Here is a 22,909-nt window from a genome sequence, read left to right as displayed (position 1 = left end):
TAACTTATGTATGGATAGTCAGTGTACAAAATCCAAATGATACAGAAATGAATAGAAAACCTGTGACTATGAATCCTTTTACTTCCTCACCACAGATTGGCCAATCCCAGCCCCTCTCCAGAGGTAAACACTAATAACAATCTCTCTGATCTGTTGCACGCCTCTATACATATAAATGTTACGTATTTCTTAACACAAGCAATATAATACTATATTTATTCTTTTGCAACTTGCTTTTTCAATCATTCATGTGTCTTAGATAGAGTTCTTGTCAGTACATTTATATCTTCCTGATGCTTTTCAACAGCTCTATAGTATCTATAGTATTGATAATTATGCTCTTAATTATACCCATAACTTTTACCCTTTCCCTATTGATGGTTACTTTCAATTTTATACTATTTAAAATTACACTGCAATGATTTGTAAAAAAAAATCGCTGTGCGTGTGATTATTTCTGGAAGGTAGACTCCTAGAAATGGAATTACTGGGTCAACTTTCAGACCTAATTCCAAGTTACCTTCAAAAGCAGGTATCTATTTACCCTTCTACCTCAATATATTAGAAACCACATTTCTCCTGCACACTAACCAACCCCAAACACTAGATATTACCAATCTTTTTATTTAAAAATTCGTAAAATCTTTACCAGACTAATGGGAGCAAAATTTCTTGTTGTTTTAATTCTTATAATTCATAGAGCAAGTACACAGTGAATTTTTTATTTTATTATTCAATTTTGAATATCTAATTTAGAGCACATAACTTCTTATTGGAAAATCAAATATGAAATTTCAATCATGTCTGAGAAAAATCAATATATAAACTGTAACCATATAGGAAATATATTTTTAAAATAACACTATGTACATTTTTTGTAAGTTAGCAAGTAGTTAAATACATTGGTAGCATTTCTATATATTAATATTTTGTGAGCATATGCACTTTTCCATGATGTAACAAAAGTTCGTGCACAAAATAGAGAAAAAAGGATGATGCAAAATGCAAAAAAAAAAAAAAAGATCACTTTGCTCGATCTGCTCCTGCCCATGATATCAGCATCATTATGTGCTCACTGCTCTTCCTCGACTCTCTATAACCCTGCAGAGGGGAGATGATAAGTGCAAATGGCCCACAGTGATCATGTACCACCACACACTAGCATAGGACAATAGAACCCAAAAGCTAAATTAATAAGAAGGCAGTGACACAATGGAACTGATTTCTTTAAGGCCTAAATCACTCTAATACCCTTTTTCAAAATTTCTTACTGTAAAGCAAGGAAAGAAAGAAACCAAAACTGAATTTAAAACAAACTCTGAGGCCAGGCACAGTGGATTACGCCTGTAATCCCAACACTTTGGGAGGCCGAGGCAGGCAGATCACGAGGTCAGAAGTTCGAGACCATTCTGGCCAACATAATGAAACCCCATCTCTACTAAAAATACAAAAAATTGACAGCTTGGTGGTGTGTGCCTGTAATCCCAGCTACTCAGGAAGCTGAGGCAGGAGAATCGTTTGAACCTGGGAGGCAGAGGTTGCAGTGAGCTGAGATCGCACCATTGCACTCCAGCCTGGGCAACAGTGCAAAAAAAAAAAAAACCAACAACAACAAAACTCTGTTTACTACAAAATAAAGCAATGTCATTTGGTCTCAGTGGAGCAAGTTACCCAGTCACAGTCTAATGCAGTGAAGAATTAAGATGCTCATTGCTCCTGCAATCAGATCATCTGGGTTTGAATCCCAATGTCACCTCTTACCTTGGATAAACCACTTTCACCTGTCCAAACTTCATAAAATGGAGATAGTAGTAAATCCTCCATACAATAGTTGAGATTAAATGAGAATTGAATGTGGTAATCCTTATAAAGTTCTCAGCCTGTATCTGCTACTACCTAAATGCTAAGTAATAGTGTCTAAATTTCACTGGGTTGAATCTTGATCCTGTTTCACAGGCTGCCTGTGCCTTAAGGTGAGAGGGTATTCCCAAAGGGCTCTGAAAGTGTAGGGGAATGGGGTGCCTTTCCTGGAGCTAGATACAGTGGTGAAGGCAAAGCTAGGTTTGGTCAAGCAGGCAAGATGAGAATATAAAGCTTGGACAGATGATAGACAGAAAACTGAAGCAGGCTGCCATAGAAGAAAGGGGTAATTAAGACAGGAAAGTGAGGTGGAAGGCATGGCAGCATTTGGCCTGCAGCCAAGATGGTTCCTGCTGGATGCAGAAGTACTTGCCTGTGTCAAAACTTCCAGCTGGGCAACGGGCTATGGTGCTGTGTGTTATCCACTGATGGTCCTGCCCTAGGGTAGTTCTTCCCCGTCTTTAAGGGAGTCTGGCTCCTTGAACAGTGACTTCAAAGAGAAACAGCCAGGAGACTGAAGAAACTCAGGCCTTTCCTTAGGAAGGGGAGAAGTTCAGTCCGTTCATTCATTCAGTCAGTATTTATTGCATATCAACTAGGGGACAAGAAAGGAGCTAAATGACGAGGATATAATTTATCTAAACTGGTGAACAGAACATATGTGAAACTTGCCTTTGTGAATTTTGCTGTCTATTAGAGGAAGACAAACTTAAACATGTGAGTAAACAAGTGAATATATAACCACAAATTGTAAGCAGTCCTGTGAAGGAAAAAAATAGGATGCTATGTGAGAGAACAGGAGAAAGATTCTTATTTATACGTCAGGTTGGTGATGCGGGGGTAGGGTTGCGAAAGGCTTCTCTGAGGAGGTGACAGTCAAGTTAAGAACTAACGGATAAGTAAGAATTAGATAGAGTTGTAAGAAAAACTGCCATAGAGAGGAAACATCAGTTGCGTAGACCCTGAGGTCGGAATGAGCCTAATCCAATCCAGGAACTGGAAAAAAAGACTGCAGAGCCACGTGCCAGGGGCGCCAGTGAGACGACATGGAGCCAGAAGTGTAGGCAAGGACTAGATGATACAGGGTGTTATGATGCCATTGTCATCATTTATTAAAGAGTTCCCTTTGTATCAACCCCTGTGGAAGAGGGGAAGGAAGTCAGAAATGCTGGGAACAGGCCCTAAGCCTGTCACAAACAGGCCTTAAAGAAACTGGCCATAAACAGGATTTCTGCAGCAATGTGACATGCTGGTAACAGCTAGCATGCACACTTCTAGAAGTTGTTAGTTTACTGGAGCAGGGCAAGGGAAACCTGGCCCACCCAGAGCGGAAAACTGCTCAAACCACAAACAATAGCAGGAGTGGCCTGTGCCGTAACAACGTGCTTTTGCTGCAGATAATCAGCCAGAGCCTGTTTCTCTGCTCCTCACTAAGAATGCTTTGTTTCCCATAAGGAATGCTTTTAGTTAATCTATAATCTATAGAAACAATGCTTATCACTGGCTTGCTGTCAGTAAACACATAGGTCAAACTCTGTTCATGGCTCTCAGCTCTGAAGGCTGTTAACCCCCTGATCCCACTTTGCACTCTATTTCTGTATCTTTGTCTTAATCCCTCTAGCACTGCTGGGTTGGGTCTCCACGACCGAGCTGGTCACGGCAGAGAAAGATGGGGCAGAGCAAGACATGAGCTGAGTGGCAGACCCAGATGACAGCCACAGCCAATCCCATGTGAAGCTCCGCAGCTAGAATGGCTATCCAGAGTTGCCCAGAGTTGGCCAAGCCTTTATACTCCCGCGAAGAGTGGTCCCTGGATGCAGGGCACCCTGGGAAGGATGAAGTGGCTCCCTGTGTCTGAGGTCAGGCTGCAGGGGCTGACCATTGAAGACATCTACCAACAGCATTCCCAGCAGCCAGACTGCTCACTGTGTTCACCATAGCCATGGTCTGGGATGGTTGGGATTTATACAAATGCAGTGGAAAGCCTTCATATGATGGGAATGAAGTAAGCAAACCAATACGGCTGCTGTATGGAGCCTGGATCAGAGGCTACAGCTTGGAAACAGAGAACCCAGTCAAGAGGCTGCTGTTCAGGCGAGGGATGCTGGATGCTGTGGCTAGGAAGGAAGGAAGCAGCGGTGGTGGAGAGAAGTGGAGAGATTCAAGATATACAGAAGAAGCAAAGAAAGGAATTAGTGAGGGCTTATTTCCAGCAATATGAAATCCATAACACATTATGAGAGAAAAATGTGAAAATCAAAGGCTATGCTAAAGAACTCAATCAATATTCTTAAAATAAAATTTTATTTATCTAAGTAGGATATTGCAAAGAGAGTGTGGTTACTTTGGGATATAGCTTTGAACTTGCTCTCTTTCAACCAGTTAGGTTTAATGTGGCCTTAGCCTTCCATTTGACATAAAGATAAAGGGCCAGCAGTGGACTGGCCCCCAAACAAGTGACCAAAACAACATTTGTGGAAAAGCCAGCATTTCTTTTGGAACAAAACTGCCAGACAAAGATTTGCCTACAGTTTACAAAAGCGAGAACAAAGTTACATGCAGTTACAAAGGCATTTTGATTGATCACCACCTTGAAACATAGCATTCTGGAGCAGCATATGATCCAAGTATCCCATTTTATAGACAGGAAGACTGAGACTCATGGCAGATGATTGACTTATGACCACATAGAAGATTTGCAACCAAGTGTAAACTAGAATTCAGCTTTCTTCTCCAGAGCATTTCCCACTATGGTTCACATCCCTTCAAATGGTTAGATGTGGAGGAAAAGCTGCAGAATTGAAGCTCCTAGCCAGTTATTCCTAAAACTAGGATTCTATCTCATAAGACAGGACAAGGAAGGTTTGCTCATTATGTTTTTTGTTTTTAAAAGGACCGAGTCTTGCTCTGTCACCCACGCTGGAGTGCAGTGGCACAATCTCAGCTCACTGCAACCTCACCTCCCAGGTTTAAGCGATTCTTGTGCCTCAGTTTCCCTAGTAGCTGGGATTACAGGCATGTGCCATCATGCCTGGCTAATTTTTGTATTTTTAGTAGAGACAGGGTTTCGACATGTTGGCCAGGCTGGTCTTGAACTCCTGGGCTCAAGTAATCCACTCGCCTCGGCCTCCCAAAGTGCTGGAATTACAGGCATGAACCACCACACCCAGCCTGCTCATTGTTACTCTTCACCAAAGAAACTGATGATCAAATCAGCATAAATGGTCCATAAAAGATCTAACGTAGTATTCTCTAATCTGTCTTATCTTTTGAATATAGACTTTATTCACATTTTCAAATATTCCTGAAAGCTCCCTAAAGCTTTAAATGTGCCATGAGGAAAGTGCTCACGTTCATGGATTTCCAACTTTCTTATCATCAATTTTCAGTGTCTTTATTCTTTTTCATAAAGGTCAGTGAACAAAAATTGCATTCTGAGATGCAATCTCCTGGATTATAGACCTTCTAGAGAATCTGCCTAATGTTCCAGTCATCACACACAGCAAAGACAACTCCTGACCCATGAAAGAAAAAACATGCCACTGAGACCTTTTGTATGAATCTTTTTGTTAATAGAACCAGTGAGCTTCAACTGAATTCAATCTTAAATTTCCAGAGCACCACTGCTGGATGCTCACAGAAAAAAACAGGCGCTCCTCTAGGATATCTTAACATTTAAAATTGGTAACTTATTTTTCCAGCATAATGTGAGGAAGCATGAAACTTTTCTCTGCTTGCATTTATTCCTGGTCCCCTTCCCAAACGTCTGCACACTGCACCTGATAATAATGTGTCAGTGGGCAATGCCAAACTTAGCAGGGAGACAGGAGAGAGACAGAGGGGAGAGGAGGAGACAAGAAGGGAATAAGGAAAGAGGTAGAAAAGATGAGGTGAAAAGTAGGGGGAGAAGGGGGAGAAGGGAGGGAAGAAAATTTAAGGGTTAGGGAGGGGAGGGGAAAAAATAGAAGGGACTGGAGGAAAAAGGAGGAACTGGAGGGACTGGAGGAAAAAGGGACTGGAGGAACAGATCAGGGAAGAAAGCAGAAAGGAGGGAAGGCTTATGAATTAGCTCTCAATAAGCTTTTCTCCTTTCATTATTTTCTTCTAGTAGCTAAGAGGAATTTGAAGACATTTCCATAAAAATTTATTTTTGTAGGTACAACAGATAGGATTTTGACAGCAAAGTTCTGATAATTACCCAAGTGTATATTAACAGTCTGTATTCAGGACTTTCAGAGCTTTTAAGATACAACCAATATTTTACAAAATATAGTTTTCTTCTCTTAAAATGAATTAGATAATAACCACGCTTAATGAGCAACTACAGACTGGAAACACAGAGTGTGAGACTACATAAAACAATTTCTATAAAGTGATTAAGATGGTAGCTGGCCTGTAGAAGCTCAGCAAACAATAAATTATTATTATTTGTGTAATGTTGCAACCCAACAAAACTTACAATAAAATTAGTTGTGTACATATACATAAGTGTATATGCATGTGGTAATTAGCCATAAGTTCACAAATGTTAGTGCACGTGGTAATTAGCCATAAGTTCTCATAAATTCTTGTAATTAATATTACCTTTATAGAACCAGACCTAGTTTTTCTATTTTTCATTTTAGAGCTCTACATCTTTATAATGTACCATTGTTTATGTTTTCCCTAAATGCAGTTTAATTCTCTTTGCACATTCATGATAATCCCATTGTTAAATGCCATAGAGGCCAGATAAGTTCCCCCAAGCAGATGCCCCAGCTTTCCCACTATGCCTTAGGCAAACACTCCCTGGGCTCATCTGGAAGTGGGCTGGCCTGGGCACCTGAGGGTAGAAGAGCTCAGGGGTGCTGACTGTGGAGTATGAACTGTGCAGCATCCCCCAGAGAAAGGACACGTGTGAGGGGACAGGCTGGGCACAGGGAGACTCAGAGCGAGGTGGTTGATGTGTTTGGGAGAGAAGACAGAGTGACAGTCAACCCTGGACACAGGGGTGTGGAGCAGAGCTGACTGGTAGGTTGGGTGAGCGGGATCTAGTTGGGCCAGGATTGGATTCAGGCAGGGCCAGGGACACCAGGGAACTTTTTAATGATTTGGGGGAAGCCTCTAAGCAGAGAGATTTTGGAACCTAGCCATAATGAGTGCAAAATGGCAGAGATAAGGTCAAAAGAACACAGGGGTTCTTCTCTATACAGGCAGAGAAAAGAAGCAAAATTATTCTCCCCTTCTGTCCTGCTTCATACACTTGTTCTCTTATTAATATTCCAACTGTACTACCCAGGCATGTCCTCCAGTTCTCCCATCTCTCTAGGCCTCAGGATGCAGACTATCGATCGAAGTTGGTAAGGTGAGATGGGGTCTGGGGAGTGGGACGTGGAGAGAGGAGACTAGGAACAGAATTTCTTCCAAGCTTCCTTAAACCAAATTAACCACAGAGGGATCACACAGAGAGAGTAAAAGTACTTAAACTCTGTGACTCCATCGCCTAGTTTTGAGGGTTCAGTGCCTACTCCCCAGCTTCTATCTTCAAAAATGGGGATTGTAATCATTCTGGGGATTATATATCCTTCTAAGGTTGAGGAGGAAAAAGCTACATAACCATTTCCCAAGCAAATGCATCTGCATCCAAAATTCTGATTACAATTGCAGGGAGTTCATAGACCCCCTGGATCAAGTCCAGGGACCACAAGTTAAAAATAATTAATACCTACATGTGTTTACCGTGAATCACGTCCTAATGCTAAGTAAATACGTGCAGCAGCATAAGGGACTGAACATCATCTCCCCAGCGTTTTCGGGGCCCAAACTCCCAACATTTCTGCAGTTTCCATGGGATCAAGTGAGAGAGCTAAACAATGAAAACAAAAGTTGCTTCGTGGTCATTTCCCTCAGCGTTTGAAGTGAAATAAAATTAATGACAAGGACAAAGCATTTGTTAATGGATACAAAGTTTCTGTTTGGAGTGATGAAAAGTTTTGGAAGTAGAGAGTGGTGATGGTTGAATATCACTGCGACTTTGATTAATGCCACTGAATTATATGCTTAAACTGTTTTAAAATGGCAAATCTTATGTTATATAGTATACCACAATTAAAACAAGGTTAAAAAATAATACTTTAAAGAAGGAGGAAAGTGTGAGTATACCAACAAAAAAGAATCTAATACTATGCCTGGCATGTAATAGACACTCAACGAAAGTTACACTCTTCTCTCCCTCAACCTCGAATATGGGAATTCCCGCAGGGCTACCACACTTCCTGGTCTTTGGTGGCTCCTGTGGAAGGTCCCTTCCCTTGCTCTCTCACCCTTTCTTTTGAATTTTTTTTTTTTAGCTTTATTGAGGTATAACTGATGTACCAAAAATTGCACACATTTCGTGTGTACCTCTTGATGAGTTTGGAAATGTGACTAGTCATGAAACCATCACCACAACCAAGGCACTAAACATATCCATAACCTTCAAAAATGTCTTTATGTTCTTTTGTGGGATTTGGGGGGTTTGTTGTTATTGTTTGTTTGGTAAGAACACAACATGAGATTATCCTCTTACATTTAAAAGTATACAATACCATATTGTTAAACCTAGGTACTATGTTGTACAGCAGGTATCTAGTACTTTCTCATCTTGCATAATAGAAACTTCATACCCATTGAAAAATAATTTCCCATTTTCCCCTCCCCCAGCCCCTAGCACTCACCATTCTAATCTCTGTTTTTATGGGTTTGACCATTTTAGATACTTCATATAACTGGATTCATATAGTATTTGTCCTTCTGAGACTGGCTTATTTCACTTAGCATAATCTCCTCTAGGTTCATATGTGTTATCAAAAATGGCAGGATTTCCTTGTATTTTTTAAGGCTGAATAATATTGCATTGTAAGTTCATATGACACTTTCTGTATCCATTCATCTGTCGATGGGCATTTGGGTTGTTTCCATATTTTGGCTATTATGAATAATGCTGCAATGAACATAGGATAGGGAACACATTCAAACCATAGCCCCTTCCAACTCTCTTCCTGTTCCCCAAACTATAGGATCCATAGCTCCTCTCCAACAGGAAAATCATGCACTGATATCCACCTGCATTACATGTAATCTAGTTCGTTAATGGAAAAACTTATGCCTCAGGTCCTCTAGAATCTTAGACTTTCATATTCAAAATTCAGGCTTTTGCAATCAAATCTTCTTCTGCCAAACAGTAAAGAGACTCAAGAGCCCATTTTGAATCTCAAACTTGAAAACTGGTTTCTTATTTGTTTTCTCTGCTATAATATTCCTTCCAGAGGAAATTGATACCTCTAGTCTAGTTTGAATGGTGACAGCATACCAGAGATTAAAAGGAACTAACAGGAATTTTTTCAAATGGTTAATATATTAAAATGTTATACCCTATTCCTCAACTGTGAGTGTTTACCGAAGGATTTTGTCTTTGTGTGGCTGTGCATACATGCAGTTTGGCAGGAATGCAGACCATATGTACTGCTCTGGCCCCCATCAGCCTGTTTTTTTTTTTTTTTTTCTATTTGTCAGCAATATCTGGTTATATGTTCATCAGAAATATTTTGTTTTCATGATCATTATAGCGGCTTGGATTCAGAGCCACTAGATCCATAGAATATGCAGATAAAAAGTAGAGTCAGCCTATTCAATATATTTCAGTAGTAGCCAAGAAAATTCAGGCACCAAGCAGGAAAACCAAAAATGGAAAAGATGTATGTGCTTAAGAATTAACAATTGGGTATCATTCTTTGAACCAAAAAAGAATACAAAAAGTACTTTATCAGTAGCAAAGCTCATTAGTTCTTTTAATACCAATTGTAATGTCCCAAATCCCTCCTGTCTTTCCAAAACTGTTTTATTATACTTGATAATTTTTTCATTGAAATGAACTGAAACAATTCTGAAAGAAACTTCTATACAGCTGGAAGCCTTGGAGCAGATGAGAGTTTGAGTAAGCTCAGTGAGAATTTAGTCAAGCTACCCTGGCTTGTAATTCCTTTCCTAACTTATATATAACTTTGATTGAATATTGCTATTTTCTATCAACCACAGTTAGGTTAGATCTTTACAGAAGCCATTTCAACCTGAAACTTTAAAAAAGTTCAGATGTTAGTGTTCCAATGTTCAATAATTTTTATAGACTCCTACTGTCTCTAGTTTATATATGAGTCAAATAAAGAGAAAGTCCAACAAAACCCAAGTGATTCATAGAAACCTAAGATTAACTTGTTGTCCAGTTCATTTCCAGGGTCACATTGCAGGGGATGATAAACCATCTTACTTTAAAAATCTGCATAGAGGTAGATTCTATAATCTTTTTAAATTGCTTGCTCTAAGAATCTATGTTCTTTGTGCTTTTTTTGTTTTTTAAAAAAATCTTTTAAGATTATAAAATTAATATTTATTTTTAGATGAACACAATATAGAAAATATTAAAGAGGAACTCTCCCTCTCCATCCCCATGATACCATGATTAGCCTGGTGCTAATCACCAAATACAAGCAGAGTTTGAGCACTAGAGTCCTCGGGTGACTCAGATGTCTCTGGGACATATCTGTTCAATCCCAAGGGCTGCACTCCAGCACTCTATGTGTGTGGAGATTAGGAGGGAGCTGTCCTGAAGGAGTGCCCACGAGAAGTTTGACCTAATTCTGCCAGCTGCCTATATGGTGTATGGTACTGGCCCATTCCATTACTATCCGAGTCCTGTGAGGGTATTGGGAAACGTTGTGATTAAATATCGTAAAAGCAATTTCACTACACTGTTGTACACACTGGGGCCAAGGCAACTACCTTAAGACCCCTCTCTCAGATTATGACAAAACTAAGGAGGGATTCTTTCCTGGGGCCAGAGGTGCTCAAGCGCCTCTGTGGTGAGGCCGATAGCACAGAAGTCCGGCCTTAGTGCCCAGTGGGAACAGATGTGCTGGTGAGCACATTTTAGAACTCCCCAGCTCCAGGACTGGGGGATTTATTTGGAGCATGTTTTGTAAAGAGCTGTGGTTCTATATAACACAGGAAAGAGGTAGAACCAGGGAAATAAGTGTTTTTACTAATAGTGTAAACCCCTTAGTATCTGTAGGCAGGTGAGGGCTATGAAAATTCATATTAAATAACCATAACTTTTTATGATTCAATAATTTTATTTCCTAGGGTGTTTTGTACATTGCATTTTTCATTATTTAATGAACAATGTCTTATTTCATTTAATATTCTTCAAAACATCCTTTTGTTTTGTGCTCCTAGATATCCCATCTTGATTTGGAAGGTCTCCCCCATTCCTAGATTATACACATGGTCTGTTAGATTTTTATTATTTTATTTTTATAATCAAACTTCTTTACTCATTTTGAATATATATGTATATATGTGTATATATGTATATATGTGTATATATACGTATATATATGTATAAATTTTCAAAGAGAGGCCTAATTTTAATTTCCTCCAGACAGACTGTCAATTGGGCTAGCATCATTTATTAAATAACCCAACCTTTGCTCAGTGAGTTAAAATACTTCTTTGTCATATATTAATGGCTGCATAGTACGTTATATATACCATAATTTATTTAAGAAAGGCAGCATATGTGCTAGTTAAGATGTAAGATGCAGATTCTAGAGTCAACTGCATGGGCTTGTCATTTATTAGCTATGTGATCTGGAGTAGGTTTCTTATTTTAGCGCAGCAATTTTTTCTTTTTATTTTTCTTTTATTGTATAAAACAAAAGGTTTGACTAAGAAATGCATTTTAAAATAAATATATTTTTTATTTCAATAGTTTTGGGGGTACAGGTGGTTTTTGGTTACATGGATAAGTACTTTAGTGGTGGTTTCGGAGATTTTAGTGCACCTGTAACCTGAGCAGTGTACACTGCACCCGATATGTAATATTTTATCCCTCATCCCCCTCCCAACCTTTCCTCAAGTCCCCAAAGTCCAGTATATCACTCTTATGCCTTTGCATCCTCACAGTTTAGCTCCCACTCCTAAGTGAGAACTTAACAATATTTGGTTTTCCATTCCTGAGTTATTTCACTTAGAATAATGGCCTCTAGCCCCATCCAGGTTGCTGCAAAAGACATTATTTTATTCCTTTTTATGGCTGAGTAGTGTTCTATGGTGCATATATACCACATTTTCTTTAACCACTCATAGGTCAAAGGGCACTAAGGTTGGTTCCATATCTTTGCAATTGTGAACTGTGTTGCTATAAACATTCATATGCATGTGTATTTTTCATATGATTCTTTTCCTTTGGGTAGACACCCACTAGTGAGATTGAGATTGCTGGATCGAATGGTAGATCTACTTTTAGTTCTTTAAGGACTCTCCATACTGTTTTCCGTAGTGATTGTACTAATTTACACTCCTAGCAACAGTGTAAGAGTGTACCCTTTTTACCACATCCATGACAATATCTATTGTTTTTTGACTTTTTATGGCCATTCTTGCAGGAGTAAGGTGGTATTTCATTGTGGTTTTAATTTGCATTTCCCTGATGATTAGTGATATTGAGCATTTTTTTCAGGTTTGTTGGCTGTTTGTATATCTTCTTTCAAGAATTGTCTATTCATGTCCTTTGTCCACTTTTTGATGGGATTTTTTAATGCTGATTTGTTTGAATTTCTCATAGAGTGTGGATACCAGTCCTTTGTCAGATGCATAGTTTGCAGATATTTTCTCCACTCTGTCGATTGTCTGCTAATTCTGCTGATTATTTCTTTTGCTGTGCAGAGCTTTTTAGTTCAATTAGGTCCTATTTGGCTGTTGTTGTTTTTGTTGCACTTGCTTTTGGGGTCTTAGTCATTAATTCTTTAATGTCAAGAGAGCTTTTCTGATGTTATCTTCTAGAACTGTTACGGTTTCAGGTCTTAGATTTAACTAAGGCTTTGATCCTTCTCGAGTTGATTTTTGCATGAGGTGAAAGATTGGGATCCAGTTTCATTCTTCTACATGTGGCTTGCCAGTTTTCCCAGCACCATTTATTGAATAGGGTGTCCTCTCCCCACTTTATGTTTTTGTATACTTTGTTGAAAATCACAGTTGGCTGCAAGTATTTGACTTTATTTCTACATCATCTATTTGGTTCTATTGGTCTACGTGTCTATTTTTATGCCAGTATCAAAGCTCAGCTATTTGTTTGCTTTGTGACCATGGGCAAGTTACTTATCCCTCTGTGCCTCAGTAGCCTCATCTGTAAAATGGGGATAAAATCTCTTATGTTATGTTCATTAGTTGATGTGTTCTGCTGTGGTAACAATTCAATTCCCTATGCTCAATGCTTAACACATCAAAGGTTTATTTCTTGCTCTAGTCATTGTCCAGTGTAGGCCAGGTGGCTCTCTTTGGTGGCTTTTCTCCATGTGATGATTTTGGGATCTGAGTTGCTTCAAACATGTGGCTCCTAAATTGCCATGGAATGAACATAACATAAGAGATTTTATCCCCATTTTACAGATGGAAGAGAAGACAGAGCTGAAGTGTCACTCTGAGTGATCTTTGGACTTAGGTCAATAAAAGGCATATGTTACTTTTGCCCATATTTATTGACTAGAGTCACATAATTTCCAACTGAACTGCTAGGGAACCTGGGAAAGACAGTCTTCTTTTATTCCCAGGGAGAGGAAGTGTTTTGATTAACACAAAGTGCAGTCTCTGCCATATTGACTATTTGCCTTCCAGGAAGGTTATACTGATTTACATTCTCACCTTTAGTAAATGAGACTACTTACTTCCACTCATTATTGTCTATAGCAGTTGTTATTTTTCTTACTTTACTTTTTATGAGTTTTATAAGCTGAAAAAAATGTCAACTAGAAGTTATCTAGAAGATAACATCAGAAAAGCTCTCTTGACATTAAAGAATTAATGACTAAGACCCCAACAGCAAGTGCAACAAAAACAACAACAACAAAATAGGACCTAATTAAACTAAAAAGCTCTGCACAGCAAAAGAAATAGCAGAATTAGCAGACAACTGACAGAGTGGAGAAAATATCTGCAAACTATGCATCTGACAAAGGACTAGTATTTTTATTTATTTGATTTTATTAATTTTAAAATTAAAATTAGCCACTTACACTTATTTATCTTGTTTTATAAATTTCCTGTCCATTGATCATAATAACAGCTGAGTTAATGAAGCAGCTTGATAGAGTGGGGGGAAAGAACGAGATTTTGAGTTAGAATATTTAGCTTTGAGTACCAGACCTATCACTTATTGCCCGCATTATTTGGTTCTCCTTAATTTCAGTTATTTAAGTGTGAAAGAGAGAAAATAAAGTATACTTCACAGGACAATATAGAAGTTAGTAAAAAATATGTAAAGGATACATATTTTAAATATATATCATTTATCTATATTCTTATAAAACTTCATACATTCCTTTATTGAGTCATATATTCTGTTTTCAATGATTTCTTCTATCCTTTTTTTTCCACTAGACCATAAACTTTTTGAAGGGATGCATTTGTGTTTGTGTTCCTAGAGCCTACCACAATTTCTAACATACGGTAAACTTTAGATGATTGTTTCTTGAATGAATAAATGATTGAATGAATAAACAAATTGACGATATTGGATCCATTTTAGACTTTACAGGCTTAAAAAATACCCTGCAATATATTTGTTTATTGAATCTTCATAACAGTCCTTCGCACGAGCTTGGTAGATACCATGAGCTTCCGAAACAAAATGCTAAAGACCCTCAAATATTTTATACTCTCTCTTCTTTGCTGGGTATATCACTGCTGTTTACCAAATAAAAGGGGGCCCCTACATTGGCCGCTGGGACAGGAAGGACATCAAGAAGGGGGAGAAGAACACAATTGTCACCTCTTACAACAGGAACTTCATGGGCCGCAGTGATACCAACCCTGAGACCCATGCCTTCGTCATGTTCCCAGACATTGTCACAGCCCTGGCCATTGCAGGAACCTCAAGTTCAACCCAGAGACTGACTACCTGATGAGCAAGGATGGCAAGAAGTTCAAGCTGGATGAGCTTCCCCAAGTGGAGTTTGACCCAGGGCAGGACATCTACCAGCACCTCCACCCCCGCCAAAGGACAGGAGTGGGCAGCACATTGACGTGAGCCCCACCAGCCAGTGCCTGCAGCTACTGCAGCCTTTTGACAAATGGGATGGCAAGGACCTGGAGGACCTGCGGATCCTCATCAAGGTCAAAGAGAAGTGTACCACTGACCACATCTTGGCTGCTGTCCCCTGGCTCAAGTTCCATGGGCACTTGGACAACATCTCCAACAACTTGCTCATTGGTGCCATCAACATTGAAAATGGCAAGGCCAACTCCGTGCGCAATGCCCTCACCCAGGAGTTTGGCCCCGTCCTTGAGACTGCCTGCTACTACAAGATACATGGCATCAGATTGATGGTGATCAGGGACAAGAACTACGGTGAGGGCTCGAGCCAGGAGCATACAGCACTAGAGTCTCACCACCTTGGGGGCCGGGCCATCATCACCAAGAGCTTCGCCAGGATCCATGAGACCAACCTGAAGAAGCAGGGCCTGCTGCCCTGACCTTTGCTGACCCAGCTGACTACAACAAGATTCACCCTGTGGACAAACTGACCATTCAGAGCCTGAAGAAATTCTCCGCCGGCAAGTCCCTGAACTGCATCATCTGGCACCCCAATGGGACCCAGGAGACCATCCTCCTGAACCTCCTGAACCTTCAACGAGATGCAGATCAAGTGGTTCCGCACCGGCAGTGCCCTCAACAGAATGAAGGAGCTGCAGCAGTGAGGGCAGAACCCGCCGCCCACCCCCCACCCCCCATCCCCCACCCAGCGCTGGAGTCATGTTCAAGTTCAGCTCTACTTGAGCCATCAGAGGATCTGATCCAGCCAGCCATGGCTTCTTATTCCAAGATGGTGTGACCAGACATGCTTCCTGCTTCCCAGTCAGCCCACGGAGTAACTGTGGTTGGGGGGGATTTCTTAAAATAACTTTTTAGCCCCTGTCTTCCTATTTTTAGTTTGGATCACATCTTAGGCAGCTCCATGCAACCGTATTTTTTTTTATGACAAGACTCCCATCTAAAGTTTTTCTCCTGCCGGATTATTTCATTGGTGGGTGAAGGATTCTAGAGAACCTTTTGTTCTTGCAAGGAAAACAAGAATCCAAAATCAGTAACAAAAAAAAAAAAGAGGGCCCAACCTTTAAACCATGCAGTCAGTACCACATCCTTGTTCTCAGCTCCTAGTTAATGCTCTCCACCTGTATAACTTCACCAGTGTTTACTCTCAGAATGCCTGCTGTGCCCTTAGCCCCATTCTAAGAGTTCCTGTGCATAGATTCTTACTTAAGAAAGTGGACGTAGTCAATTCCTTTAACTTCTATGACCATGTGTTTTACTACATTATCTCTACCACCCACCTATGTTTTGGTCTAGCAGAAAGACCACACCCAAAGGCAAAGAATCCCTGAGCTGACCATTAGTCCAGAAAGAGGCCATGTACTTCAGCTTTGTCCAACAGGTATGACAGCAGTTAACCAAAATTTATCAAACTCTTACACTTTGGGAATTGGGGGTGTGAAATATAGAATTGGGCAGAGAGTAAAGAATACTGAAGCAGAAAGACAATGAGAATGCAGTACACAATTGTCAAATTCAATGCTTGCTCCCCAAAATATCACTACAACAGCCTGTGGATAAGACAAAGCTGAGTGTATTGTTCATCTACTAAGAAAGAATGTCTACAAAGTCTTATTAACAAAGTCAGGATACTGATTGACATTTCGAAGTGTGGTTTAAGATGGGTTCTTTTGATGATAGAGAGGAGCTTAATCAGGATGAGGGTAGGGTTATGATAAAATAGTTTAGGATTGTTGCAGACAGCTAGGTGAGAATTTTAAGAGAACGAGTTCAAAGAGTCTTGGGTATGAACTGGTTCAGGATGCATTCTATAGAAGAGTTCATAGTTCTTTGGGGAAGTTACTGGAACAAGCAATAATATTATTTGCAATTTTTATCTTCCTCGGGAAGAACTGCGTTCAGTAGTAAAGTTATATTGATGAAGACAGTCAACTGTATAGACAATTTTTATTCTCATCACAAAGCAAAAGCAGCAAATAAGTAAACAGAAGCGTAAGGTAGAAAAACACTGTCCAGAGCAGAAACACAGAGGATCTAAAACACACCAATAGGGGAGGGCCTGGTGACCAACCCGTACTGCAGAAAGGATGTCTTTTTCTCTGATCCAGCCTTTCTTGCCTTAGACAATCGGGATCATCATGCTATCCAATCAGTAACTTGTACACTTTTCTCATGTTGAGCAAAAAGAATAAACCAATCCAAATAGAGTATTCCATGCTAAGCCTTGGGCTCACAAGTTTAAATTCTTACAGTTCCATTCAACAACTTCGGAGTTGGAGAGAATCCCATTCGGATATGAGGGAAAAAATTACCAAGTCAAGAAATCATGAACTCTGCCGGCATGTTTAAAACTTTCAGGGTATCAGGCACGCAGTATAAGCTTATTATGCAACAAATATCAGATCTCACAGCTCGCTTCATATACGTACTACCCTGTGAACTGAAACATGTTCGTATTAGAAGTGCATTTGTTTCCAGTTACAAAAATGTGCTGGTTATGATGGATTTAGGAATTATGCTTGTTCTTCCGCATATCCACTCTATGGCATAACTCTTCTTCCCTCTTGTTATCTGGCCTCTGCTTCCACTTGGGACATCTATCACTCCTGTTATCTACCACAAGTTCCCAAAATTCCATCATCCAAGAGTTAGTCTTTTTGTTTTGATTAATAGCAACAGTCTGAGTGGTAGATGATGTGCAAAGAAGAGCCACTCATGAGGGACAGACTAGAGCTTCTCACACACCCAAGTGGCATGGGCCATAGAGTAGGAAAATCATTAGGTCTGTTTTGTGCCAGAAATCTTTGTGATGAGTAAGTTCTTCCTCATATTTCTAAACTTGGAGCTTTTCCCCCTTAGAGCCTACATATTTCACGAAGATATAATATTTGCTAAATTAAAAAGTCACACCAAATTGTCATTGAAATAAAAATACATATGCAACTATCAGTCTGTTCAATTGCCTATAAATTACACAATATATAGGGAAAAGACTAGAAAGCCCTTGTTTATTTCTTCTGGACACACCAAAAAGAAATTTGTCTGTAGTCGTTGTATTTACCAAAGTGTTGTAGTGTTGCCTGGGACAATCAATAGAAGGTTACTTTTCCTTGAGTATCACAAGGTAGTGCAATCCCAGCTCTGCAAATAACTGGTTCTGTGATCTTAAACAAGCTACTTAACATATTATTTGTTCATTTACCAAATAAATGTTTCTTAGGGTTTAACTATTTGCCAGGCTTTGTGCTGAAAACTGGATAAAATGGCAGGTAAAATACAATCCTCACCCTCCATGGCTTTATAGTATAATAATATCTTCAGCTGAAAAATAAGGCAATAACTTCTACTTCAGAAGTTATGAAATTTTTATTTTTAATTTTTGCGGGTACATAGTAGGTATAAATATTTATGGGGTACATGAGTTTTTTTTATAAAGGCATGCAATGTGAAATAATAACATCATGGAGAATGAGGTATCTGTCTCCTCAAGCATTTATCCTTTGAGTAACAAACAATCCAATTACACTCTTTAAGTTATTTTAAAATGTGCAACTAAGTTATTATTGACTATAGTCACCCTACTGTCCTCTCAAATAGTAGGTGTTATCCATTCTTTCTAACTATTTTTTTGGGGGGTACCTATTAACCATTCCCACCTCCCCCAGCCCTCCCTCTACCCTACCTAGCCTCTGGTAACTATCCTTCAACTCTCTATGTCAATGAGTTCAATTGTTTTGATTTTTATATCCCCAAAATAAATGAGAACACCCAATATTTGCCTTTCTGTGCCTGGCTTATTTCACTTAACATAATGACCTCCAGTTCCATCCATGTTGTAAGGTTATGAGATTTAAATGAGATTATTATATGTGAAAAGTGCCTGATTCTGTGCCAGCTCTGTGGTCCATACTTATTTACTGTTATTTCTCTTCTTTTTCTTCCTTAGCAGAGTGTCAAGCATAATTCACTCGGATATGGTGCTAAACCTAACTTGTACATGTCAGAAATTATATATAGGCAGAGAAGATAAAAATGCTACACATGCCTGATCGAAACCATCCTGGCTAACACAGTGAAACCCCGTCTCTACGAAAAATACAAAAAAAAACTAGCCAGGCGTGGTGGCGGGCGCCTGTAGTCCCAGCTACTCGGGAGGCTGAGGCAGGAGAATGGCGTGAACCCGGGAGGCGAAGCTTGCAGTGAGCCAAGACCGCGCCACTGCACTCCAGCCTGGGAGAGAGAGCGTGACTCTGTCTCAAAAAAAAAAAAAGAAAAGAAAAAAGAAAAAAAATGCTACACACGCCTGTCAGGTACTCATGCTGCTTCCAGAGGCCAAATTCGCCGTTTGGGTTTTTTAAAGGTTTGGTGGCGGGCTGCTTAAAAAAGAGTGCTATTTTTAAAAAATAACTATCTTAATTTGGATTCTCCCAGAAGCAGACCCTGAGACAAAGATTAAAGTGCAGATAGTTTCACTGGGAGGTGATCCCAGGAAATCTCTGTAGAGGAGTGGGAAGGAAAGGCAGTGAATAAAGGCTGTGTTACCAAGCAAGTCCTGTTGTTGGCAACTAGGGTTCAGTTCTCTGGGGAACATTTGGAGACAGTGGAGAATCCACAATGCAGAGTTGCTTCCACTGAGGGGTGAGGAGGTTGGGGTGTTTGTCCAGGCACCTGCCAACCTCCGTTGGCTGAGAGCTACTCCCAGGACATCACTCCTAGGTACTTTCATCCTGCCCAAGGCTGGCACTGGGGGAACAGCATATCCCCTGGCTGGAAAATCTCCCAGAAAGGTGTAAGTGCTGGAGATAAAGAAGATGAGGGGGGCTGGGCATGGTAGCTCATGCTTATAACCCCAGCACTTTGGGAGGCCAAGATGGGTGAATGGCCTGAGATCAGGAGCTCGAGACCAGCCTGACCAGCATGGTGAAATCCCGTCTCTATTAAAAATACAAAAATTAGCCAGATGTGGTGGTGGGCACCTGTAATCCCAGTTACTTGGAGGCTGAGGGAGGGAGAATCACTTGAACCTGGGAGACGGAGGTTACAGTGATTGTGCCACCGCACTCCAGACTGGGCAACAGAGTGACCCTGGGTCTTAGAACAGAGCAAAAAACAGAAAATAGAAGGAGAAGGAGAAGGAGCAGGAGCAGGAATAGCAGGAGAAGGAGGAGAAGCGGGGGAGGGGGAAAAAGAAGAAGAGGAGGAGGAGGATAAAAAGAAGCATCTTTTGCAATGTTCAAAACGTTTTGACTTGCCACCAAACAACTGTGTTGACTGGAGGTCTTTTCATTCTTATTAGAAGTCAAATAAGATCACACAATACCACAGACCCTGATGTAAGTAATTCTTTATTGCCTGAAAGATATTCCCATTCCTTAGCCTGACAGTCCACTTCTTCCACGAGCTAGTGCTATACTACCTGTCTCTCTCCACTCCTTGATAAGACCCCTTTTGCAAGCACGCAAGAGCCCCAGATGCATATTCCTACCCCAGGAATTATATTCATTCTGTTTCTCCTACTCAGAATGTCCCCCACCCTGACCAGTTGCCCCTCTTCAAGGCCCACATGAAGCCCCAAGCCTTTAATTAAGCATCTTGACCACATTCCTGGCCTTAACCTACCCATTCCTGGAGCTTCTTGTCTGCATCACTCATTGAGGACTTTGTACTCCTTGCCCTCCATGGTTTATCATCAAGTGAACAATCCTGTCTCTCCAAGTGGACCACAAATCCTGTTCTCATGAGTAGGGAGACTGCATGTTCCTTCTGGAAATAGCCACATCCTTTTTATTTTCACGCTTTCAATAGTCAACTGCTTAATGAATGTTGAGTTGTTACAGTGACTTGGGTTGCTTCCTCGTATCTAACTACATATTAGGCAGTCATACCTCTTTAAGGGCAATGAAGTCTCCCTGAAGTGTAATCCAGGTTTCTGAGAACCAGAAAGCTTAATTGATTCAACAATCACCTTGAACTTTAAAAGGAATTACTAAAAAGTGTTTTAAGGAATCCTACCTACTTCATTGTTTGGCAGCTTCTGCCCATCAGCTCCCTTTGCATTTATTGCTGTAACGTGAAGCAGCATGGTGTCATGATTAGGAGTATGAATTCAGGCACCAAATAGATGTGGGTTAAGAGCATGGGCACACTGAACGTGTGACCTCAAGCAAGGGAAATAGCCTCTGTATGCCTCAGTGTGTTCACTTGTGAAATGGTGATATGGTTTGACTGTGTCCCTACCCAAATCTCATCTTGAATTTTAACTCCCACAATTCCCATGTGTTGTAAGAGGAACTTGGTGGGAGGTAATTGAATCAGGGAGGCAGATCTTTCCCATGCTATTCTCATGATAGTGAGTAAGTCTCAAGAAATCTGACGGTTTTAAAAAGGGGAGTTTCCCTGCAAAAGCTCTTCTTCTCTTGTCTGCCACCACGTGACATGTGCCTTTCACCTTCCGCCATGATGGTGAGACCTCCCCAGTTATGTGGAACTGTAAGTCCATTAAATCTCTTTCTTTTGTAAATTGCCCAGTCTCAGGTATGTCATTATCAGCAGCATGAGAACAGACTAATAAAAATGGGGATAGCATTATCACATCCATAAGTTTGCATGTAAAGCATTTAGCTCAGGCTGTAATAATAGAAACCACTCATTATATGTTGACTATCATTATAAGATAGATTAATTTTATATTATAATATGTACCCAAAATTAAATTTAGATTTGGATATACATTAGCAAAAATTTCAGCTAATTGTACTCTCTCCTATTAAGCAGTACAGCTGGAACTCTCTTAATACACCTCCACTGAACCAGTTCACAAAATTAACAACCACTCTCCATTCCCTCTGTAACAAATGCTGACTGACACTTGTAGGAGGCTGAATTCTCCAGATTAGGAGGCCATGCTTCTGAATACAACCTAGTACTTCTGTTCCCACCTGTGGAGTTGTATTTTCACTAAAGATTCAGCTGGGTTTGCTCCCAAACCTGGTTTTGCTAGTTCCCTTCATCATAATTATATAATTTGATAGAATATTACTCAAACTGACAAAATATGGGTGTGAAAAAGTAGTAATTATGTTAATAAAAATATAAGTTGAATATTTTGGAAGGAAAAATAAATTTGGTAAATGTTTGAATGAGGTGTGGGGAAGGCAACTATAAAAGAACTCTAGAAGAGTTCTACACTCACGTTTTGTTTTTGTTTTTGTTTTTGCAGAAGGCTTTAAATCCTCAATGTACTTTAAAGATGAAACTGGGAATCATAGAGAAAACAATATGGGGTTAGTTTACACATGAAAATGATGCAGAGCCATGATTAGCCAATTCATGCTCAATGAAAAGACCTTAGACCCACATTGGCAAATGGGTGAATAAATATACATGTATAGATTTCAAGTTAAAAGATAATGTTTAAGGTGTGTGGGGTTTTTTTTTAACAATTCTCATTTATGACCTATTTGATTACTGACTAGCTATGATCTTTATCACAATAAAAATATTTCTTCCCTACTTTGCATTTCAATACAAAGGCTAAAATACAGCTTAGCCTCACTTGTAGGCTAAAAGCCCTGGACAAGAAATCTAGCTTTTTGAGAAGAATCCAGAATCTTTTGCAAATGTTCACCTTAGGGGCTGCATTTTGACAGCTCCATTTCTCAAACAGGGCCAAGAAATGTTTTACCAGTCCTGGTCTCCCCAGTTACTTTTCAACACAACCAACCTGCACTCTGGGAGCCAGGAAGTCTCCAGAAAGTTCAGTAGAGGCATCCCTATCCCAAGATGTGGTCTGGAATTAGTCTTGCCATCTTACACACAATATACATGCGGTGAACTTGGACCTCTACATACTTTCAGAAATACAACCCCCTTCCACTCTAAAACTGTCTACGTCTACCTAATCCCTAACTCTCTCAATGCTTTCAA

The 22,909-nt window shown here is 40.0% G+C and overlaps 1 pseudogene; it reads left to right on the top strand.

The window, feature by feature from the left end:
- Nucleotides 1-3,802: 3,802 nt before the first annotated feature.
- Nucleotides 3,803-15,630, top strand: LOC102125760 (aconitate hydratase, mitochondrial pseudogene; annotated as a pseudogene).
- The last annotated feature ends 7,279 nt before the right edge of the window (nucleotides 15,631-22,909 follow it).

This window comes from Macaca fascicularis, chromosome 6 (genome assembly GCF_037993035.2).
Source record: "Macaca fascicularis isolate 582-1 chromosome 6, T2T-MFA8v1.1".
Classification (NCBI taxonomy): domain Eukaryota; kingdom Metazoa; phylum Chordata; class Mammalia; order Primates; family Cercopithecidae; genus Macaca; species Macaca fascicularis.
The sequence above is the reverse complement of the archived record's forward strand: the minus strand, read 5'-3'. Positions and strand labels throughout refer to the sequence as shown.